The 24332-nt window shown below is 39.5% G+C and overlaps 4 non-coding genes across 4 annotated transcripts; 2 read left to right on the top strand and 2 right to left on the bottom strand.

Moving 5' to 3' along the window:
• Window positions 1-597: 597 nt before the first annotated feature.
• On the bottom strand, window positions 598-701 carry LOC148578029 (small nucleolar RNA R71). The gene has a single exon (XR_015904524.1). It is a non-coding gene; the product is annotated as a small nucleolar RNA R71 (small nucleolar RNA).
• An 8258-nt stretch (window positions 702-8959) lies between these two features.
• Window positions 8960-9063, top strand: LOC148578028 (small nucleolar RNA R71). The gene has a single exon (XR_015903941.1). It is a non-coding gene; the product is annotated as a small nucleolar RNA R71 (small nucleolar RNA).
• Window positions 9064-19228: 10165 nt separating this feature from the next.
• Window positions 19229-19332, bottom strand: LOC148578027 (small nucleolar RNA R71). The gene has a single exon (XR_015904486.1). It is a non-coding gene; the product is annotated as a small nucleolar RNA R71 (small nucleolar RNA).
• Window positions 19333-22074: 2742 nt separating this feature from the next.
• LOC148578026 (small nucleolar RNA R71) lies at window positions 22075-22182 on the top strand. Its single transcript, XR_015903564.1, has one exon. It is a non-coding gene; the product is annotated as a small nucleolar RNA R71 (small nucleolar RNA).
• The last annotated feature ends 2150 nt before the right edge of the window (window positions 22183-24332 follow it).

Below are 24332 nucleotides of genomic sequence, written 5' to 3'. Positions count from 1 at the left end.
ACAGGGAGAAGAAGCGGGGCTTCAACTTCCTTTGATTCTGAACCTGAGAGAACCTTCCTTAGACTAAGGAGGGAGGCAAAAGAAAAACGTGTAGTTGGTGCTGAAGAAGAGGAGGAACACTTTGAGGAATACTTTGAACCTAACATGGAAGAAAAGATGGAAAATTATCATGAAGAAGAGGCTCACAACCATGGCAGAGGAGGTGGAGCAAATCATGCTGGGGAGGATAGAAGAGTTTTGGGCTCTTACATCAATCCAAACCCAGGCAATTGTGGAAGTAGCATCCAAAAGCCAACAATCCATGCCAACAACTTTGAACTTAAACCACAGCCCATCACCCTTGTTCAGAACAACTGTTCGTTTGGAGGAGGTGTTCAAGAAGACCCCAATCAACATTTGACCACCTTCCTGAGAATATGTGACACAATAAAATCTAATGGTGTTCATCCTGACGCCTATAGACTGCTCTTATTTCCCTTCTCACTCAGAGACAAGGCAGCCAAGTGGCTGGAATCCTTCCCAAGGGAGAGCTTGACAACTTAGGAGGATGTGGTGAACAAATTCTTAGCAAGATTCTACCCTCCTCAACGAATCAATAGGCTGAGAGCTGAGGTTCAAACTTTCAGACAACAAGATGGTGAGACTCTGTATGAAGCATGGGAGAGGTTCAAGGACTTAACAAGGAGGTGTCCACCTGACATGTTCAACGAATGGGTCCAGCTGCAAATTTTCTATGAAGGGCTCTCTTATGAGTCAAAGAAGGCAGTAGACCATTCATCTGGAGGATCTTTGAACAAGAAGAAGACCATTGAGGAAGCCATAGATGTTATTGAAACAGTAGCAGAAAACGACTACTTCTATGCTTCCTAAAGAGGGAACACAAGAGGAGTGATGGAGCTAAACAATGTAGATGCTATGTTGGCCCAAAACAAGCTCATTACCCAGCAGCTGGCTGACCTCACCAAGAAGATGGAGAGGAACCAAGTAGCAGCAATCTCCACTTCATCAACAACACAAGAAGGAGTGCATGAAGAAGCAGAGGGTAGTCAGGAGCAAGCCAACTACATTGGGAATTCACCAAGGAAAAACTATGATCCATACTCCAAGACTTACAACCCTGGATGGAGAAACCACCCAAACTTTGGGTGGGGAAGTGAGCAAGATCAAAACCAAGACCAGAGACGTTACAACTCCAACAACAATGCAGCTCACCAGCAATTCACCCAGAGGACATCTCAACACCCCCACAACAACACGTCTCCACACACTTATCAAAACCAAAATAGCACATCTGCTCTGAATCACTCATCAATTGATGACAAGCTCTCTAAGATTGAAGCCTTACTTGAAGGAATATGCCAAGAGATTCAAGAAAATAAGGTGTTCAAAGAGGAGGTGCGAGCCAATATTAAGAACCAAGGAGAGACCATTAGGAAGCTGGAATTCCAGGTGGGATATTTAGCTGAGAAGATTCCCAAACCTACTGATAGCTTCCCAAGTGACACGGAGAAAAACCCCAAGGGAGAAGCAAAAAAAGTAAGATGGGAAGATTGCAAAATGGTCACTACAAGTGATCAAGAGATTGAAGACAAGCAAGGCGAAATGTGCAAACAACCTGAAGACAACTCAACAAAGGAGGAGGATAGAGATCACAAAAAACCAGAAATCTCACAACAAGAGCTGCTAAAGCTCTATGCACCATTCCCTCAACTGCTCAATGGTGCTGTGGGAAAAAGAATATACTCAAGGTTCCTAGACTTGTTTGCATCTCTGCATGTGAACATACCATTCATCAAGGCAATTCAACAAATGCCTGCATTCATCAAGTATATGAAGGAACTTCTTCCCAAGACAAGCTCACTCAAGGGAGGGCAGACTATAGTGATGAACAAGGAATGTAGTGCCCTTATTCAACCTGAGTTGCCTACAAAAAGAAGAGACCCAGGAAGTTTTCATATCCCTTGTGCCATAGGTGAAAATATGTTCGACAGAGCACTATGTGATTTAGGGGCCAGCATCAACTTACTGCCCTTATCCCTGGTGAAGAGGCTGTAGATCAATGAGATAATGCCCACAGATGTCATTATCAGACTGGCTGACAAAACTCAAAAGCAAGCAATAGGAGTGGTGGAAAATGTGTTGCAAAAGGTTGGGAAGTACTTTCTCCCAACAGACTTTGTCATTCTGGACATGGAAGAGAGTCACACTCATCCAATCATATTGGAAAGACCATTCCTAGCTACGGCCAGAGCACTTATTGATGTAGAGAAAGGGGAGCTAATATTGAGAATCCATGATGAACGACTCAGCTTCAATGTTTTCAAACTCTCACAAGAAACAGATCAAGAGGACAAGGAACTAAGCACAAATGATAATGAGACACTGAAGGAGGAAACAAGCACTGAAGCACAGCCAGCTCATTCTGAGACCCCCTTAACTGACAAACAAGGAAAACAGCAATCGCCACAGCTCAAGGAAAAGTTGGAGGAACCCAAACCTCTAGAGGCAGGTGAAGACAGCATCACAACTCCTTGGAGAAAAGAGGTCACCAAGGGGAAGGCAACCTCAAAAGAAACAAAGAAGAAGGTACCAAGGAGATGGAGGAACAAGAAGATCCCTACGGAAGACTTCTCTCCAGGGGATAGAGTTGTCTCAGCCTACTTCCCAGATATTCCCCCTAATCTTCCTACTGTGCCATCTCAATTACCTAAGGTCTTCACTATCAACAGAGTTCTTTCCCTAGAACATGTGGAGATCATTGATCCAACCAATGGATACAAGTCCACAGCAAGAGGGGAGGACTTTAAGCACTACCAACCACCATGATGAAGGAAAAACGTCAAGCTAGTGACGCTAAAGAAGCGCTTCATGGGAGGCAACCCATGTTTTATATGCTTTCAGATGATAATGAATAAGTCAATCTTTATGATTTCAACCCAAACTTGACAAACACTTGGTGAAATCTTTATCATGCAGTATATAGTGAAGAACAAGTTTGGTGTTCAAAGCAAACCAAGATGCATGCTAGTCTTGGGAGCTTTGAACAAAACTTTTCATCACATTGCTTCAAACTAAGTTTGGTGTCACCCCATGGTGCCACCAAAATACATATAAGGAACCACCAATAGTTAGTTAGTTAGTTGGAATTCATAGATAAACAATCAAATCCTTTCTTCCCTTTTATTAATATTAGCCATAAAATTCATATGGTCATTTTAATATCTTTTCTTACTTTACTTAGTTTGTCTTTATAGGAAAGGAAAAGGAGCATTAAAAGGGATAGATTGGACAACCAAACAAAGAAGGTTCGGACACCACAAAAAGAGGGAATACATTGGAAAATGTTGCCATGCAACATTGAAAAAAATGGGACCCCTAGAAGACCGAGCAATCCCCATCATAAAGTGATGATCCTTGTCTTCTAGCCATGCATAACTGGTGCACGAAATTGTGATGTCCAGGCTCAAACAATCCCCGGCAACGTGAGCAACTTGGTGCTCTGATCTCAATACATAATTGTCACAACTTCGATACAACTAACCAGCAAGTGCACTGGGTCGTCCAAGTAATACCTTACGTGAGTAAGGGTCGAATCCCACGGAGATTGTTGGTATGAAGCAAGCTATGGTCACCTTGTAAATCTCAGTCAGGCAGATATAAAGTGATAATGGTATTTTCGAATATTATATAATAAGATAGGATAGAGGTACTTATGTAAATCATTGGTAGGAATTTCAGATAAGCGAATGGAGATACTTTTCGTTCCTCTGAACCTCTGCTTTCCTGCTATCTTCATCCAATCAGTCTTACTCCTTTCCATGGCTGGCTTTATGCAAGGGCATCACCGTTGTCAGTGGCTACATCCCCTCCTCTCAGTGAATAATATGCTCACGCACCCTGTCACGGCACGGCTATTCATCTGTCGGTTCCCGATCATGCTGGAATAGGATTCACCCTCCTTTTGCGTCTGTCACTAACGCCCAGCACTCGCGAGTTTGAAGCTCGTCACAGTCATTCAATCATTGAATCCTACTCAGAATACCACAGACAAGGTTTAGACCTTCCGGATTCTCTTGAATGCCGCCATCATTCTAGCTTACGCCACGAAGATTCTGGTTAGGAGATCTAAGAGATACTCATTCTAGATTAATTCATGTAGAACAGAAGTGTTTGTCAGGCACGCGTTCATAAGGGAGAAGGATGATGAGTGTCACACATAATCATCACCTTCATCACGTTCTTGGGTGCGAATGGATATCTTAGAAGAGAAATAAGAAGAATTGAATAGAAAACAGTAGTACTTTGCATTAATCTTTGAGGAACAGCAGAGCTCCACACCTTAATCTATGGAGTGTAGAAACTCTACCGTATGAAAATACATAAGTGAAGGTCCAGGCATGGCCAAGATGGCCAGCCCCCTATTATGATCTAAGATAGCATACAACTGATCAAAGATGCCTAATACAATAGTAAGAGGTCCTATTTATAATAAACTAGCTACTAGGGTTTACATGAGTAAGTATTTGATGTATAAATCCACTTCCGGAGCCCACTTGGTGTGTGTTTGGGCTGAGCTTAAGTGTAGCACGTGCAGAGGCCATTTGTGGAGTTGAACGCCAGTTTCTGTGCCAGTTTGGGCGTTCAACTCTGGTTTTGGATCCTTTTCTGGCGTTGGACGCCAGATTTGGGCAGAAGGCTGGCGTTGAACGCCAGTTTACGTCGTCAATTCTTGGCCAAAGTATGGACTATTATATATTTCTGGAAAGCCCTGGATGTCTACTTTCCAACGCAATTGGAAGCGCGCCATTTCGAGTTCTGTAGCTCCAGAAAATCCACTTTGAGTGCAGGGAGGTCAGAATCCAACAGCATCAGCAGTCCTTTTTCAACTTCTGAATCTGATTTCTGCTCAAGTCCCTCAATTTCAGCCAGAAAATACCTGAAATCATAGAAAAACACACAAACTCATAGTAAAGTCCAGAAATGTGAATTTAACATAAAAACTAATGAAAACATCCCTAAAAGTAACAAGATCCTACTAAAAACATACTAAAAACAATGCCAAAAAGCGTATAAATTATCCGCTCATCACAACACCAAACTTAAATTGTTGCTTGTCCCCAAGCAACTGAAAATCAAATAGGATAAAAAGAAGAGAATATACTATAAATTCCAAACTATCAATGAAACATAGTTTCAATCATATGAGCGGGACTTATAGCTTTTTGCCTCTTGAATAGTTTTGGCATCTCACTTTATCCATTGAAGTTTAGAATGATTGGCATCTATAGGAACTCAGAGTTCAGATAGTGTTATTGATTCTCCTAGTTCAGTATGATGATTCTTGAACACAACTATTTTATGAGTCTTGGCCGTGGCCCTAAGCACTTTGTTTTCCAGTATTACTACCGGATACATAAATGCCACAGACACATAATTGGGTGAACCTTTTTAGATTGTGACTCAGCTTTGCTAAAGTCCCCAATTAGAGGTGTCCAGGGTTCTTAAGCACACTCTTCTTTTGCTTTGGACCTTGACTTTAACCGCTCAGTCTCAAGTTTTCACTTGACACCTACACGCCACAAGCACATGGTTAGGGACAGCTTGGTTTAGCCGCTTAGACCAGGATTTTATTCCTTTAGGCCCTCCTATCCACTGATGCTCAAAGCCTTGGGATCCTTTTTATTTGCCCTTGCCTTTTGGTTTTAAGGGTTATTGGCTTTTTCTGCTTGCTTTTTCTTTTTCTTTCTATTTTTTTTTCTATTATTTTTTTTCGCCCCTTATTTTTATTTTTTATTTTTTTTTTCTGCAAGCTTTGTTCTTTGCTGCTTTTTCTTGCTTCAAGAATCATTTTTATGATTTTTCAGATTATCAAATAACATGTCTCCTAGTCATCATTCTTTCAAGAGCCAACATATTTAACATTCTTAAACAACAACTTCAAAAGACATATGCACTGTTCAAGCATACATTCAGAAAACAAGAAGCATTGTCACCACATCAATATAATTAAGCTAAGTTCAAGGATAAATTCGAAACTCATGTACTTCTTGTTCTTTTGAATTAAAATATTTTTCATTTAAGAGAGGTGATGGATTCATAGGACATTCATAGCTTTAAGACATAGTTATTACTACTAATGATCATGTAATGAAGACACAAACATAGATAAGCACATAACATAGAAAACAAAAACAGAAGAAATAAGAACAAGGAATGAATCCACCTTAGTGATGGTGGCGTTTCCTTCTTGAGGAACCAATGATGTCCTTAAGCTCTTCTATGTCTCTTCCTTGTCTTTGTTGCTCCTCCTTCATTGCTTTTAGATCTTCTCTGATTTCATGAAGGATGATGGAGTGCTCTTGATGTTCCACCCTTAGTTGCTTCCAATAATTGTGTGAAAGAAAATGTATCCCCTGAGGTATCTCAGGGATCTCTTGATTTGCAGTCAAATGTTCTGCCACTGAGCTATAGACCCTTGATGGAAGCTTTTTGTCTTCCCTTTCCTCTTTCTAGAGGTTTCTCTGGCCTTAGATGCCATCAATGGTTATGGAAAAAAAACAAAAAAGCTATGCTTTTACCACACCAAACTTAGAATGTTGCTCGCCCTCGAGCAAAAGAAGAAAGAATAGAAGAATAAGAAGAAGATATGAAGGAGATGGATGGAAGTGTGTATTCGGCCATATGGGTGGGATTGGGTGGGAGAGAGATGTTGAATTTTGAAGGTGGTGGGTGTATGGATGTGAGTGGTAAATGGAAAGTAGAAGGGATGATCATGAATGGAAAGAGAGATGATGAGGTAGGTGGGGATCCTGTGGGGTCCACAGATCCTGAGGTGTCAAGGCATTTACATCCCTGCACCAATTTAGGCATGTAAAATGCCCTTGCACACAACTCTGGGCGTTCAGCGCCAGGTTGGTGCCCATTTTGGGCGTTCAACGCCCCTTTGCTGCCATTTCTGGCGTTGAACGCCAGAACCATGCTTGTTCTGGGCGTTCAGCGCCAGGATGCTGCCCATTCTGGGCGTTCAGCACCAGAACCATGCTCTGTTCTGGCGTTTGAACGCCAGACAGATGCTCCTCCAGGGTGTGATTTTTCTTCTGCTGTTTTTGATTCTGTTTTCAATTTTTATATTTATTTTGTGACTCCACATGATCATGAACCTAAGAAAACATGAAAAACAATAAAAATAAGAATTAGATAAACATTGGGTTGCCTCCTAACAAGCGCTTCTTTAATGTCAATAGCTTGACAGTGAGCTCTCATGGAGCCTCACAGATGTGCAGAGCTTTGTTGAGACTCTCCAACACCAAACTTAGAGTTTGGATATGGGAGTTCAACACCAAACTTAGAGTTTGGTTGTGGCCTCCCAACACCAAACTTAGAGTTTGACTGTGGGGGCTCTGGTTGACTCTGCTTGGAGAGAAGCTTTTGCTGCTTCCTCTCCATGGTTGTAGAGGGAGATCCTTGAGTTTTGAATACAAGGGAGTTCTCATTCCATTGAAGGACTATTTCACCTCTGTCAACATCAATCACAGCTCTTGCTGTGGCCAGGAAAGGTCTTCCTAGGATGATGGATTCATCCTCTTCCTTACCAGTATCCAGGACTATGAAATCAGTAGGTATGTAAAGGCCCTCAACCTTTACTAATACATCTTCTACTTGTCCATAAGCCTGTTTTCTTGAGCTGTCTGCCATCTCTAGTGAGATTTTAGCAGCTTGCACCCCATAGATTCCCAGTTTCTCTATTACAGAGAGGGGCATGAGGTTTATTCCTGAACCAAGGTCACACAGAGCCTTAAAGATCATGGTGCCTATGGTACAGGGTATTATGAACTTTCCAGGATCCTGTCTCTTCTGAGGCAATGTCAGTTGATCCAGATCACTTAGTTCATTGATGAACAAGGGAGGTTCAACTTCCCAAGCATCAATGCCAAACAATTTGGCATTCAGCTTCATGATTGCACCAAGAAACTTGGCAGTTTGCTCTTCAGTGACATCCTCATTCTCTTCAGAAGAGGAATACTCATCAGAGCTCATGAAGGGCATAAGGAGGTTCAATGGGATCTCTATAGTCTCTAGATGAGCCTCAGAGTCCTTTGATTCCCCAGAGGGAAGCTCCTTATTGATCACTGGACGTCCCAGGAGGTCTTCCTCTTTGGGATTCACGTCCTCTCCTTTCCTCACAGGTTCGGCCATGGCACTTATGTCAATGGCCTTGCACTCTCCTTTTGGGTTCTCTTCTGTATTGCTTGGGAGAGTACTAGGAGGGATTTCAGTGATCTTTTTACTCAGCTGGCCCACTTGTGCTTCTAAATTTCTAATGGAAGACCTTGTTTCATTCATGAAACTTACAGTGGCCTTAGATAGATCAGAGACTAGATTTGCTAAATTAGAAGCGTTTTGTCCAGAGTTCTCTGTCTATTGCTGAGTTGATGATGGAAAAGGTTTGCTATTGCTAAACCTGTTTCTTCCACCATTGTTAAAGCCTTGTTGAGGCTTCTGATCCTTCCATGAGAAATTTGGATGATTTCTCCATGTTGAGTTATAGGTGTTTCCATAAGGTTCACCTAAGTAATTTACCTCTGCTATTGCAGGGTTCTCAGGATCATAGGCTTCTTCTTCAGAAGATGCCTCTTGAGTACTGTTGGATGCAGCTTGTATTCCATGAAGACTCTGAGAGATCATATTGACTTGCTGAGTCAATATTTTATTCTGAGCCAATATGGCATTCAGAGTATCAACTTCAAGAACTCCCTTCTTCATAGGCGTCCCATTACTCACAGGATTCCTCTCAGAAGTGTACATGAACTGGTTATTAGCAACCATGTCAATGAGTTCTTGAGCTTCTGCAGGCGTTTTCTTTAGGTGAATGGATCCACCTGCAGAAGTGTCCAGTGACATCTTTGATAGCTCAGATAAACCATCATAGAATATATCCAGGATGGTCCATTCTGAGAGCATGTCAGAAGGACACTTTTTGGTCAACTGTTTATATCTTTCCCAAGCTTCATAGAGGGATTCACCTTCTTTCTGTCTGAAGGTTTGAACATCAGCTCTAAGCTTGCTCAGCTTTTGAGGAGGAAAGTACTTGGCTAAGAAAGCCGTGACCAGCTTATCCCAAGAGTTCAGGCTGTCTTTGGGTTGAGAATCCAACCATAATCTAGCTCTGTCTCTTACAGCAAAAGGGAAAAGCATGAGCTTGTAGACTTCAGGATCTACTCCATTAGTCTTAACAGTATCACATATCTGCAAGAATTCAGTTAAGAACTGAAAAGGATCTTCAGATGGAAGTCCATGAAACTTGCAGTTCTGCTGCATCAGAGAAACTAATTGAGGTTTCAGCTCAAAGTTGTTTGCTCCAATGGCAGGAATGGAGATGCTTCTTCCATGTAAATTGGAATTAGGTGCAGTAAAGTCACCAAGCATTCTCCTTGCATTGTTGTTGGGTTCGGCTGCCATTTCCTTTACTTGTTCGAAATTTTCAATCAAGTTGTCTCTGGATTGTTGTAATTTAGCTTCTCTTAATTTTCTCTTCAGAGTCCTTTCAGGTTCTGGATCAGCTTCAACAAGAATGCCTTTTTCTCTGTCCCTGCTCATAAGAAAGAGAAGAGAAAAAGAAAAGAAGAGGAATCCTCTATGTCACAGTAAAGAGGATCCTTATTGTTAGTAGAAGAAAAGAAGAAGAAATTCGAACACAGATAGAAGAGGGGGTTCGAATTTGGTGATGATGTGAGGAAGAGATGTTAGTTAATGAATGAATAAATAGAATAGGATGAGAGAGAGAGAGGGAATTTTCGAAAATTATTTTTGAAAAGGAGTTAGTAATTTTTGAAAATTGGTTTTTGAAAATGTGTTAGTAATTTTCGAAAATTAAGATTTAAAAATTAAAATAATTAATAAATTAAAAAGAAATTTTGAAAAAGGGGGAAGATATTTTCGAAAAATGAGAGAGAGAGAGTTAGTTAGGTGGTTTTGAAAAAGTTAAGAAACAAACAAAAAGTTAGTTAGTTAGTTGAAACAAATTTTTGAAAAGATAAGAAGTTAGGAAGTTAGAAAAGATATTTTTGAAAAGATATTTTTTTGAAAAAGATAAGATAAGAAGATATTTTTGAAAAGATATGATAGAAATTAGTTTTGAAAAAGATTTGATTTTTAAAATCTCAATTAATGACTTGATTCATAAGAAATCACAAGATATGATTCTAGAACTTAAAGTTTGAATCTTTCTTAACAAGCAAGTAACAAACTTCAAATTTTTGAATCAAAACATTAATTGTTTATGTTATTTTTGAAAATTTGATATAAAAATAAGAAAAAGATTTTTGAAAAATATTTTTGGAATTTTCGAAAATAACTAAGAATTTTGAAAAAGATTTGATTTTTGAAAAAGATTTTGAAAAAGATAAGATTTTCAAATTGAAAATTTGATTTGACTCATGAGAAACAACTTGATTTTAAAATTTTTTTGAAAAAGTCAATCCAAATTTTCGAATTTGAGGGGAGAAAAAGGGAAAGATATTTTTTTTATTTTTGAAATTTTTATGAAAAACATTAAAATTATGCAATGCATGAAATTTTTAGATCAAAACAATGAATGCATGCAAGGATGCTATGAATGTCAAGATGAACACCAAGAACACTATGAATGTCATGATGAACATCAAGAACATATTTTTGAAAAATTTTTAATGCAAAGAAAACATGCAAGACACCAAACTTAGAAATCTTTCATGTTTAGATTCTAAGAAACGAAAAATGCATATGAAAAACAATAAAAGACACAAAACAAAAAATCATCAAGATCAAACAAGAAGACTTACCAAGAACAACTTGAAGATCATGAAGAACACTATGAATGCATGAATTTTCGAAAAAATACAAGATGCATATGCAATTGACACCAAACTTATAACATGACTCAAGACTCAAACAAGAACACAAAAATATTTTTGATTTTTATGATTTTCTAAATTTTTTGGATTTTTTCGAAAATAATATGAAAAAGAAAAAATAAGGATTCCAAAATCTTTAATATGAATTCCAGGAATCTTGCCATGTTAGTCTAAAGCTTCAGTCTAGGAATTAGACATGGCTCACTAGCCAGCCAAGCTTTCAATGAAAGCTCCAGTCCAAAACACTAGACATGGCCAATGGCTAGCCAAGCTTCAGCAGATATGGATACTTTTCATGTATAGAACAACTAAGTGTGTGAGAATCTCTTCATTTGTGATGGTAAGTTGAAACCCCAGTCCAAAAATTAGACATGGCTTACAGCCAGCCAGGATTCAACAAATCATCATGAAACACTAGAATTCATTCTTAAAAATTTTGAATAGAATTTTTTTGAAAACATTTTTATTTTTTTCGAAAACAGATGAGAGATTTTTGAAAATATTTTTGAAAAGAAAACAAAAAGAAAATTACCTAATCTGAGCAACAGGATGAACCGTCAGTTGTCCAAACTCAAACAATCCCCGGCAACGGCGCCAAAAACTTGGTGCACAAAATTGTGATGTCCAGGCTCAAACAATCCCCGGCAACGTGAGCAACTTGGTGCTCTGATCTCAATACATAATTGTCACAACTTCGATACAACTAACCAGCAAGTGCACTGGGTCGTCCAAGTAATACCTTACGTAAGTAAGGGTCGAATCCCACGGAGATTGTTGGTATGAAGCAAGCTATGGTCACCTTGTAAATCTCAGTCAGGCAGATATAAAGTGATAATGGTGTTTTCGAATATTATATAATAAGATAGGGATAGAGGTACTTATGTAAATCATTGGTAGGAATTTCAGATAAGCGAATGGAGATACTTTTCGTTCCTCTGAACCTCTGCTTTCCTGCTATCTTCATCCAATCAATCTTACTCCTTTCCATGGCTGGCTTTATGCAAGGGCATCACCATTGTCAGTGGCTACATCCCCTCCTCTCAGTGAATAATATGCTCACGCACCCTGTCACGGCACGGCTATTCATCTGTCGGTTCCCGATCATGCTGGAATAGGATTCACCCTCCTTTTGCGTCTGTCACTAACGCCCAGCACTCGCGAGTTTGAAGCTCGTCACAGTCATTCAATCATTGAATCCTACTCAGAATACCACAGACAAGGTTTAGACCTTCCGGATTCTCTTGAATGCCGCCATCATTCTAGCTTACGCCACAAAGATTCTGGTTAGGAGATCTAAGAGTTACTCATTCTAGCTTAATTCATGTAGAACAGAAGTGTTTGTCAGGCACGCGTTCATAAGGGAGAAGGATGATGAGCGTCACACATAATCATCACCTTCATCACGTTCTTGGGTGCGAATGGATATCTTAGAAGAGAAATAAGAAGAATTGAATAGAAAACAGTAGTACTTTGCATTAATCTTTGAGGAACAGCAGAGCTCCACACCTTAATCTATGGAGTGTAGAAACTCTACCGTATGAAAATACATAAGTGAAGGTCCAGGCATGGCCGAGATGGCCAGCCCCCTATTATGATCTAAGATAGCATACAACTGATCAAAGATTCCTAATACAATAGTAAGAGGTCCTATTTATAATAAACTAGCTACTAGGGTTTACATGAGTAAGTATTTGATGTATAAATCCACTTCCGGGGCCCACTTGGTGTGTGTTTGGGCTGAGCTTAAGTGTAGCACGTGCAGAGGCCATTTGTGGAGTTGAACGCCAGTTTCTGTGCCAGTTTGGGCGTTCAACTCTGGTTTTGGATCCTTTTCTGGCGCTGGACGCCAGATTTGGGCAGAAGGCTGGCGTTGAACGCCAGTTTACGTCATCAATTCTTGGCCAAAGTATGCACTATTATATATTGCTGGAAAGCGCTGGATGTCTACTTTCCAACGCAATTGGAAGCGCGCCATTTCGAGTTCTGTAGCTCCAGAAAATCCACTTTGAGTGCAGGGAGGTCAGAATCCAACAGCATCAGCAGTCCTTTTTCAACTTCTGAATCTGATTTCTGCTCAAGTCCCTCAATTTCAGCCAGAAAATACCTGAAATCACAGAAAAATACACAAACTCATAGTAAAGTCCAGAAATGTGAATTTAACATAAAAACTAATGAAAACATCCCTAAAAGTAACTATATCCTACTAAAAACATACTAAAAACAATGCCAAAAAGCGTATAAATTATCCGCTCATCAATAACCCCAACCGTCCATCAAGTGAACACTTCATCAATCTACACCATCCATTCTCTCACAACTTCTCTATATAAACGACCCTTGTCCGTACCACCCTTCATTGTCATCACACACCCTTCACCACTCTTCATTTCGGTACAATACACCCCCTATCCAATTATAAACATTCCTCCCCTCACTCTCCTCATTGCCATAAAACCTAAACAACCAAAAGTCTCCACAACCTTACCACCTTCACATATTAATCATCATTCATGGCATATTCAAGTTCTAAGAGAAGGGAGGGGAAGGAACCCATGGAAGAACACCCATATGATGAGAAGAGATTTAGAAGCTTGCATCATGCATTGCAATACGGGTAGATGGTTGATAAGGAAATTATTTATGAGCTGGGATTTCAAGTTAAGAAGACTGAATGCCCCGAAATCACAGAGAAGGTAGAAAGGAGAAGATGGGAGCTCCTCACTGACCCGGTCACTAAGGTGAATGCAAATCTCATAAGAGAATTTTATGCAAATGCAGTCAGATATGATAAGAAAGATGAGTCATATACAAGCTTTGTGAGAGGAACAATGGTGGATTTTGGTCCCATGAGTGTAATGAGGGCATTAAAGCTACGGTCTATACCATTTGAAGAAGAAAGTTATCACTCAAGATTGGACAACAACCCCAATTATGACCAGCTTTTACGAGACCTTTGTGTACCAGGGGCTGACTGGGAAAGGGGTGCTGGAAATAAACCAAAGTTCATTAAGAGAACAGACCTCACTCCTGAAGCCAAGGGGTGGTTTGAGCTAGTAAGGAGGTCTATCCTCCCAGCTGCAAACAACTCGGAGGTGAATCTCGAGAGAGCAACAATGGTGCATTGTATACTCAAGGGAGGAGAAATCAAGATTCATGAGATCATAGCTCAAGGAATTAGAAAGATGGCAGAGAAAAGTAACTCAAGAGGAACATTAGATTATCCCAGCACTATTTACCGAATATGCAAGAAAGCTAGGGTGGTTTTTGAAGATGAGGACCCCGTTTGGATAAAGGAAGGCATTCCAATAACGGTTTGAAGGATGAATGCTGCAGCATCCCCCCTACCTCAAAGGAAGCAAAGAAAGAGGACAACCCCTCAAGTAGTGGAAGGCCAAGTCTCAGAGGGATTAGCACAACAGACCTTGGACATGCACCAATTGCAGGAGGCCATTGATGGCTTATCTAGACAATATTTGGAAAGCCAAGGAGCACAGAAAGAGCTTCAACTACAGATGATGGGGCGGCAAGAGGAAACACTTTCAAGATGGATGACTCAGCAAGGTGAGTGGCAAAGGCAAATGATGGAACAGCAACTAAGCCAAGGACAACAATGGGAGAAGCATTCAACAGGATGGAACAAAGGCAAAACGAGCAACAAGAATCCACCCAGAGGCTAATCAACATCCAAGCACATCAAGGGGCACACATACATGAGATGCATCGAAGACAAATAGAACAGGCAGAACTATTGGACAAGCAAAGAGCATTCGCAGAAGGAGTTTACATGAGCCAAACAGGACATCATATAAACACTCAAGTCAGGCTCGGCTACTTAGTGGGACAGCTGCCAGTATTGCATCCAGGAATAGCCAAGTATGACGAAATGAAGGATGAATTAGCACGAAAGGAAAGACAAAGGGTGGAAGAGAGTCATGAGTCAGTGAGGAAGGCACTTGAGGATTGAAAGCAAGCAAGATTGGCACGGATGCGAGGAAATGCAAGAGGAAACAAGGAGGACAAGCAAGGAAAAGAGCGTGGACATCCACAATAGTAAAAGGTGGTGGAGTTCCTTCTTTGTTCCATCTTTCTCTATGTTTTAAATAAGGAAGATCTTGTATGAAATAGAACTTGCTTCCATGTTATGTTTAAACCTTTTTCAATCATGTCTTTTAAGTTTTTGGTATTGAAGAGAGTCTATGTGCACTGGTCTTTATGTCACTGTATCCTTACTTCCCTTTCTTGTAAGCTTGTCCCTCTAAATCAAATGAAGAAGAGAATGTTTATGTTTTTAAAAGACCAGAGTAGAGTTCATATTGTGGAAGTGCATTCATGAATCTTTGGGTAGTCATAAGTTAGCTAAGTTGGTTCAACCACAAGGCTAGGAGGACAACTATCTATCCTGAATACTTGACTTTGGATACACTCATGAGACTAAGTTAATAACAAGATCCTAAGAAGAGAAAAGGGAAAGAACAATGGAAGTGAAAAACAAAAGAAAAAGAGTAAGCAATAAGGCTAGGCATCAATGGTTTTAATCTTGAGGCAAGTGTCTGTGGTGCTCCTGTGTGAGGGATCTAAGATGGGTTAACTTGATAACTTGGGTTAACTAACTCGGGATTATCAGCTGAAAGTCCACTATCAAGAGTAACCTTCACTACAGAACATTTAGTAACCCAAAGAGGTGCTGGACACCAAAGTCTCAAGAAGAAAAAATAAATAAACTAAATGCCTGTAGTGTGTATGTATGGGGGATAGGCTTGAGGGAGTAAGTCCTTAGGGGTGTCTCAACACCTAGCACCTTGAACTAACTGGTTCGGGAGTGTTGGCTGAAAGCTTATCTTAAAGAGTTGCCCCCTTACAGAGCACTTAGCCTAAATAACACAAATAACCCTTAAAATAACAATAAAATGATCAAAGAATAAAAGTCTCATGGGATATAAACAAAGTAAGTGTTTAGGGACATGATAAAAGTCTGAAAGCCAGTAATGGAATGAACCTAAGTTGCTATGCATGAAACCACCATAAAATCAGTAACATGACTTCCACAAGAATGACTCATTCCTCTAGATATTCCATTCATCATTCTCTTGTTCCAGTACTTGCTTAGGGACAAGCAAGCTTTAAGTTTGGTGTTGTGATGCCAGGGCATCTTGGCCAGTTTCACTGACCTTTTCTTTACTGTTTTTAGGTTAGTTTCATGCATTTCTTTAGGAAATAAGCTAGTTTTGGGTAGATATTCACTTATGCCTTGACTCAAGCATACATTGTGCATTTTACATAATTTCATGAGGATTTTGCATAAGTTTAGTGACAAATATTATGTTGCATTACTCATGACTTGGACTAGAGCTTTGATGCACTTTATTGCTTGATTTCAGGACCAAAAGGAAGCAAGAAAAGGGGAGGTAACTTGCAAGGTGAATGAGAAAAGTGATTGCCAATAACACTCTCAAAAAAAAACCATCAATGCCCACGTTAGAGAGTCACGTTAACTAAGTTAACGTGAACTCTAACGTGGAGAAGAGAAGTTGAGCCAACGTTAGTGACACTTAACATTGTCACTAACGTTGGCAATTACTCATAAGTGGCCACGTTAGAAGCCACGTTAACCTAGTTAACGTGGCCTCTAACGTTAAAGGGGGAAGAGAAGCCAACGTTAGTGACACTCAACATTGTCACTAACGTTGGCCTATGGTGCAAAGTACTACGTTAACTCCCACGTTAACTTGGTTAACGTGGGAACTAACGTAAGGGATGAAGAGTTGTCGACAACGTTAGTGACACTCAACATTGTCACTAACGTTGAAGCAACCACGCAACCCCCAAGAGTCACGTTAACTTCCACGTTAACTTGGTTAACGTGGAAGCTAACGATGAGGAATGAAGGATGAGCCAACGTTAGTGACACTCAACATTGTCACTAACGTTGGGATGGCTAAAAGATGGCCACGTTAGAAGCCACGTTAACCTAGTTAACGTGGACTCTAATGTGAGACCTAGGGGCACATTGGAACGTTAGTGACAATGTTGAATGTCACTAACGTTCTCGAAGGATGGCAAGGGCCACGTTAGAAGCCACGTTAACCTAGTTAACGTGGGCTTTAACGTGAAGCAAGAAGGGGCACACTGGAACGTTAGTGACAATGTTGAGTGTCACTAACGTTCTCGAAGGTTAACAAGGCAACGTTAAAAGCCACGTTAACCTAGTTAACGTGGGTTTTAACGTGAGGCAAAGGGGTGCATTGGAATGTTAGTGACAATGTTAAGTGTCACTAACATTCTCGAACTTATACTCTCACTAAATATTAACAATCCCTAACGTCCTGAGCTGAAGTCTCTGCCCACTTAGCACTTTCTCTCTGCAAGTAAAGCCAAGCCCAAATGAAGAAAAGAACTGCTTCAAACTCAAGATCTAAGGGCCCAAGACTTGAAGAGTAAACTAGAAGCTGAGAAGAGTAGTATATATAGGAGTAGCTTTGAATTGTAAAAGAAGTTCTGGAGGCTGGAAGAAGGAGAACTACTCTCTGTATTTTACTTTCTTTGCAATTTCTAGTTTTATGATGTATTCTCCATCTTTGTTTTCATTTTCAAGAGCTATGAACAACTAAACCCCTTTCATTGGGTTAGGGAGCTCTGTTGTAATTTGATGGATCAATACTAATTTTCATTATTCTTCTTCTATCTTTCCTCTTGATTTTACTTGAAAGCTTTCGATCTTCATCCAATTGAGTAGTTATCTTGGAAGAGAAGCTATTCAAACTTGGATCTCTTTTGAACCTTGAAAGAGGAATGAAGAGATCAAGCTAGAAATGCTTTCTCATGCTGGACCAAATTGGGTTTGGATGGGTATGTGACTATAACCCTCTCAATACTTGGTTTGGGAAATGCATGTGGTATAATCATTGACCATACTTCATCTCTTCTCATGAGAAATTGACCAAGGAATTGGCTATTGATCAAGATTTGAGAGATTGAATTGCAAGAAATTGTAATTCAATCACTTAAGATTGCCAAGGAGATCAATGAGTGCATTGATTGAGGAAGAGATGAAAATGAACTTGATCCGGAGAATTGCAACATCTCCTAAGCCCAATGAACTCCCCATCTCTGATCTTACCCATTCTCTTTAATTTCTGCCATTTACTTTTATGAGCAAATCCCCCATTCCTATTTACAATTCTGCAATTTATTTTCAGTCATTTACTTCCAGTCCTTTAATTCTAGCATTTACTTTTCTGTTATTTACATTCCCGCCATTTTATTCTCTGCAACTCTCAACCCAAATTCTGGATTCGCTCAACTAGAACATTCTTCTAATTAAAGTTGCTTGATCAATCAATCCCTGTGGGATTCGACCTCACTCTATTGTGAGTTTTTACTTGACGACAACTTCGGTACACTTGCCGAAGGGAGATTTGTTGAGAGACAAGTTCTTCCCGCATCAAGTTTATGGCGCCGTTGCCGGGGATTGATTGTGCATCAACAATGATTAAATTGGAAGATCACTAGATTGAGCATTTTTATTTTGTGAATTTCATTTTTCTGTTTGAGTGATTTAATTTTTGTTTTAGTTAAACTTCTTCCCTTCCCCCTCTACTCTTTTGTTTTTCTTTGTTATTTTCAATTCTGTTTGCTAACCCACTAACTGTTTGATATATTGCATCACCCACAACTAACAGCAATTCTGACACAAATACTGTCTGCACCTATTTTCTTTGCTTGTACTTGTTGGTTGTATGACAGGGAGAAGAAGCGGGGCTTCAACTTCCTTTGATTCTGAACCTGAGAGAACCTTCCTTAGACTAAGGAGGGAGGCAAAAGAAAAATGTGTAGTTGGTGCTGAAGAAGAGGAGGAACACTTTGAGGAATACTTTGAACCTAACATGGAAGAAAACATGGAAAATCATCATGAAGAAGAGGCTCACAACCATGGCAGAGGAGGTGGAGCAAATCATGCTGGGGAGGATAGAAGAGTTTTGGGCTCTTACATCAATCCAAACCCAGGCAATTGTGGAAGTAGCATCCAAAAGCCAACAATTCATGCCAACAACTTTGAACTTAAACCACAGCTCATCACCCTTGTTCAGAACAACTGTTCGTTTGGAGGAGGTGTTCAAGAAGACCCTAATCAACATTTGACCACCTTCCTGAGAATATGTGACACAATGAAATCTAATGGTGTTCATCCTGACGCCTATAGACTGCTCTTATTTCCCTTCTCACTCAGAGACAAGGCAGCCAAGTGGCTGGAATCCTTCCCAAGGGAGAGCTTGACAACTTGGGAGGATGTGGTGAACAAATTCTTAGCAAGATTCTACCCTCCTCAATGAATCAATAGGCTGAGATCTGAGGTTCAAACTTTCAGGCAACAAGATGGTGAGACTCTGTATGAAGCATGGGAGAGGTTCAAGGACTTAACAAGGAGGTGTCTACCTGACATGTTCAACGAATGGGTCCAGCTGCAAATTTTCTATGAAGGGCTCTCTTATGAGTCAAAGAAGGCAGTAGACCATTCATATGGAGGATCCTTGAACAAGAAGAAGACCATTGAGGAAGCCATAGATGTTATTGAAACAGTAGCAGAAAACGACTACTTCTATGCTTCCGAAAGAGGGAACACAAGAGGAGTGATGGAGCTAAACAATGTAGATGCTCTGTTGGCCCAAGAAGGGGAAGAGAGGGTTGTGTTGTGTGAAAATGAAGAAGAATGGAGGGCTTTATATAGGGAAGGGAGGGGGTAAGGTTCGGCCATAAGGGTGGGTTTTGGGTGGGAAATTGATTTTGAATTTTGAAGGTAAGTGGGGTTTATGAGGTAGGTTTATGGGGAAGAGTGGATGGATGTGAGTGGTGAAGAGTTTTGGGGAAGAGTGTTTATGGGATTTTGTGAAAGAGGGGTGAGAAGAAGTGAGTGGAGGTAGGTGGGGATCCTGTGGGGTCCACAGATCCTGAGGTGATCCTGTGGGATCCACAGATCCTGAGGTGTTCAAGGATTTACAACCTTGCACCAAATTAGGCATGCAAAATGCCCTTGCACACAACTCTGGGCGTTCAGCGCCAGATTGGTGCTTGTTCTGGGCGTTGAACGCCCATTTGTTGCCCATTTCTGGCGTTGAACGCCAGAACCATGCTTGTTCTGGGCATTCAGTGCCAGCTCTTCTCCAGGGTGCAATTCTGGCGTTCAAACGCCCAGATGCTGCCCAATTTGGGCGTTCAGCGCCAGAACCATGCTCTGTTCTGGCGTTGAACGCCAGCCAAATGCTTCTTACTGGCGTTTAAACGCCAGTAAGGTCTTCCTCCAGGGTGTGATTTTTCTTCTGCTGTTTTTGATTCCGTTTTCAATTTTTATATTTATTTTGTGACTCCACATGATCATGAACCTAATAAAACATGAAAGAACAAGAAAAATAAAATTAGATGAATAAAAATTGGGTTGCCTCCCAACAAGCGCTTCTTTAATGTCAATAGCTTGACAGTGGGCTCTCATGGAGCCTCACAGATGTTCAGAGCATTGTTGAGACTTCCCAACACCAAACTTAGAGTTTGGATATGGGAGTTCAACACCAAACTTAGAGTTTGGTTGTGGCTTCCCAACACCAAACTTAGAGTTTGACTGTGGGGGCTCTGGTTGACTCTGTTTTGAGAGAAGCTTACTGTGCCTCTTTTCCATGTTTACAGAAGGGTAACCTTGAGTTGTAAACACAAGGGAGTCCCCATTCAATTGAAGGACTAATTCACCTCTGTCAACATCAATCACAGCTCTTGCTATGGCTAGGAAAGGTCTTCCAAGGATGATGGATTCATCCTCATCCTTCCCAGTATCAAGGATTATGAAATCAGCAGGGATGTAAAGGCCTTCAACCTTTACTAACACGTCCTCTACTTGTCCATAAGCCTGTTTTCTTGAATTGTCTGTCATCTCTAATGAGATTTTAGCAGCTTGCACCCCATAGATTTCCAGTTTCTCTATTACAGAGAGGGGCATGAGGTTTATCCCTGAACCAAGGTCACACAGAGCCTTTTCAAAGATCATGTTGCCTATGGTACAAGGTATTACGAACTTTCCAGGATCCTGTTTCTTCTGAGGCAATGTCAGTTGATCCAGATCACTTAGTTCATTGGTGAACAAGGGAGGTTCATCTTCCCAAGTCTCAATACCAAATAATTTGGCATTCAGCTTCATGATTGCACTAAGGTACTTGGTAACTTGCTCTTCAGTAACATCCTCATTCTCTTCAGAAGATGAATACTCGTCAGAGCTCATGAAGAGCATAAGGAGGTTCAATGGAATCTCTATGGTCTCTAGATGAGTCTCAGATTCCTTTGGTTCCTCAAAGGGAAACTCCTTATTGATCACTAGATGTCCCAGGAGGTCTTCCTCACTGGGATTTACGTCCTTCCCTTCCTCTCCAGGTTCGACCATGTTGACTATGTCAATGGCCTTGCACATTCCTTTTGGATTTTCTTCTGTATTGCTTGGGAGAGTACTAGGAGGGATTTCAGTGATCCTTTTACTCAGCTGGCCCACTTGTGCCTCCAAATTTCTAATGGAGGACCTTATTTCATTCATGAAACTTACAGTGGCCTTAGATAGATCAGAGACTAAGTTTGCTAAATTAGAGGTATTTTGTTCAGAGTTCTCTGTCTGTTGCTGAGTGGATGATGGAAAAGGTTTACTATTGTTAAACCTATTTCTTCCACCATTATTAAAGCCTTGTTGAGGCTTTTGTTGATCCTTCCATGAGAGATTTGGGTGATTTCTCCATGAGGGGTTATAGGTGTTTCCATAAGGTTCACCCATGTAATTCACCTCTGCTATTGCAGGCTTTTCAGGATCATAAGCTTCTTCTTCAAAAGATGCCTCTTGGGTACTGTTGGATGCAGCTTGCATTCCATTCAGACTCTGAGCAATCATATTGACTTGCTGAGTCAATATTTTATTCTGAGCCAATATGGCATTCAGAGTATCAATTTCAAGAATTCCCTTCTTCATAGGCGTCCCATTACTCACAGGATTCCTCTCAGAAGTGTACATGAACTGGTTATTAGCAACCATGTCAATGAGTTCTTGAGCTTCTGCAGGTGTTTTCTTTAGGTGAATGGATCCACCTGCAGAAGTATCCAATGACATTTTAGCCAATTCAGATAGACCATCATAGAATATATCCAGGATGGTCCATTCTGAAAGCATGTCAGAAGGACACTTTTTGGTCAGCCCTTTGTATCTCTCCCAAGCTTCATAGAGGGATTCACCTTCTTTCTGTCTGAAGGTCTGAACATCCACTCTAAGATTACTCAGCTTTTGAGGAGGAAAGAACTTGGCTAAGAAAGCCTTGACCAGCTTATCCCAAGAGTTCAGGCTATCCTTAGGTTGAGAGTCCAACCATATTCTAGCTCTGTCTCTCACAGCAAAAGGGAAAAGCATGAGCCTGTAGACTTCAGGATCTACTCCATTAGTCTTAACAGTATCACAGATCTGCAAGAATTCAGTTAAGAACTGAAAAGGATCTTCAGATGGAAGTCCATGGAACTTGCAATTTTGTTGCATTAGAGAAACTAATTGAGGTTTAAGCTCAAAATTGTTTGCTCCAATGGTAGGAATGGAGATGCTTCTTCCATGTAAATTGGAATTAGGTGCAGTAAAGTCACCAAGCATCCTCCTTGCATTATTATTATTTTCGGCTGCCATCTCCTCTTCTTGTTCGAAAATTTCTGAAAGGTGCTTGCTGGATTGTTGTAATTTAGCCTCTCTTAGTTTCCTTTTCAGAGTCTTTTCAGGTTTTGGATCTGCTTCAACAAAAATATTCTTGTCCTTGCTCCTGCTCATATGAAAAAGAGGGACAGAAAAATAATAATAATAGGGGTCCTTTTTACCACAATATAGAGGTCCCTGTGTGAGTAGAAGAAAAGAAGAAGAAAAAATTCGAACACAGATGGAAGAGGGGGTTCTAATTTGGGTGAGATGAAGTGTTAGTAGATGAATAAATAAATAGAAGGAGATAAGAGAGAGAGAGAATTTTCGAAAATAATTTTTGAAAAAGAGTTAGTGATTTTCGAAAATAGTTTTTGAAAAAGGTTAGTAATTTTCGAAAATTAAAATCAACAATTAAATTAATTAGTTAATTAAAAAGAAATTTTGAAAAAGAGGGAAGATATTTTCGAAAATTAGAGAGAGAGAGAGAGAGAGAGTTAGTTAGGTAGTTTTGAAAAAGATAAGAAACAAACAAAAAATTAGTTAGTTAGTTGAAACAAATTTTGAAAATCAATTTTTGAAAAGATAAGAAGATAAGAAGTTAGAAAAGATATTTTAAAATCAAATTTTGAAAAAGATAAGATAAGAAGATATTTTTGAAAAGATATGATTGAAATTAATTTTGAGAAAGATTTGATTTTTTTTTAAAATCACAATTAATGACTTGATTCACAAGAAATCACAAAATATGATTCTAGAACTTAAAGTTTGAATCTTTCTTAACAAGTAAGTAACAAACTTGAAATTTTTTAATCAAAACATTAATTGATGATGTTATTTTCGAAAATTATGTGATAAAGATAAGAAAAAGATTTTTGAAAAATATTTTTATAATTTTCGAAAATAAATAAGAAAAATGAAAAAGATTTGATTTTTGAAAAAGATTTTGAAAAAGATAAGATTTTTAAATTGAAAATTTGATTTGACTCATAAAAACAACTAGATTTTAAAAAGTTTTGAAAAAGTCAACTCAAATTTTCGAAATTTATGAGTGAAAAAGGGAAATATATTTTTTTTATTTTTGAATTTTTAATGATGAGAGGGAAAAACATGAAAAAGACTCAATGCATGAAAATTTTGGATCAAAACAATGAATGCATGCAAGAATGCTATGAATGTCAAGATGAACACCAAGAACACTTTGAATGTCAAGATGAACATCAAGAACTTATTTTTGAAAAATTTTTAATGCAAAGAAAATATGCAAGACACCAAACTTAAAAATTTTTCATGTATAGACACTATGAATGCAAGAATTTTTCGAAAAATGCAAGATGAATATGCAATTGACACCAAACTTTCAACTTGACTCAAGACTCAAACAAGAAACATGAAATATTTTTTATTTTTATGATTTTTTTTATTTTTTTGGATTTTTGTATATTTTTTTCAAAAAAACATATAGGAAAAAGAAAATAAGGATTTCAAAAATTTTTTAATATGAATTCCAGGAATCTTGTATTCTTAGTCTAAAGCTCCAATCCGAGGGTTAGGCATGGCTTAATAGCCAGCCAAGCTTTAGTATGTAACTCAAACATGCCACAGCTGACATTCCAATTAACTTGCCTCTATGCTGATGGTTGGAAGCCCCTATCCAAAAGAATTAGACATGGCTTTACAGCCAGCCAGGCTTCAACATGCTTCATGAAACTCTAGGATTCATTCTTAAAAATTCTGAAGAAAAATATATT

The sequence above is a fragment of the Arachis ipaensis genome, chromosome B1 (assembly GCF_059453495.1).
Source record: "Arachis ipaensis isolate K30076 ecotype BB chromosome B1, ASM5945349v1, whole genome shotgun sequence".
NCBI lineage: Eukaryota > Viridiplantae > Streptophyta > Magnoliopsida > Fabales > Fabaceae > Arachis > Arachis ipaensis.
This window is presented reverse-complemented; position numbering and strand designations above follow the sequence as displayed.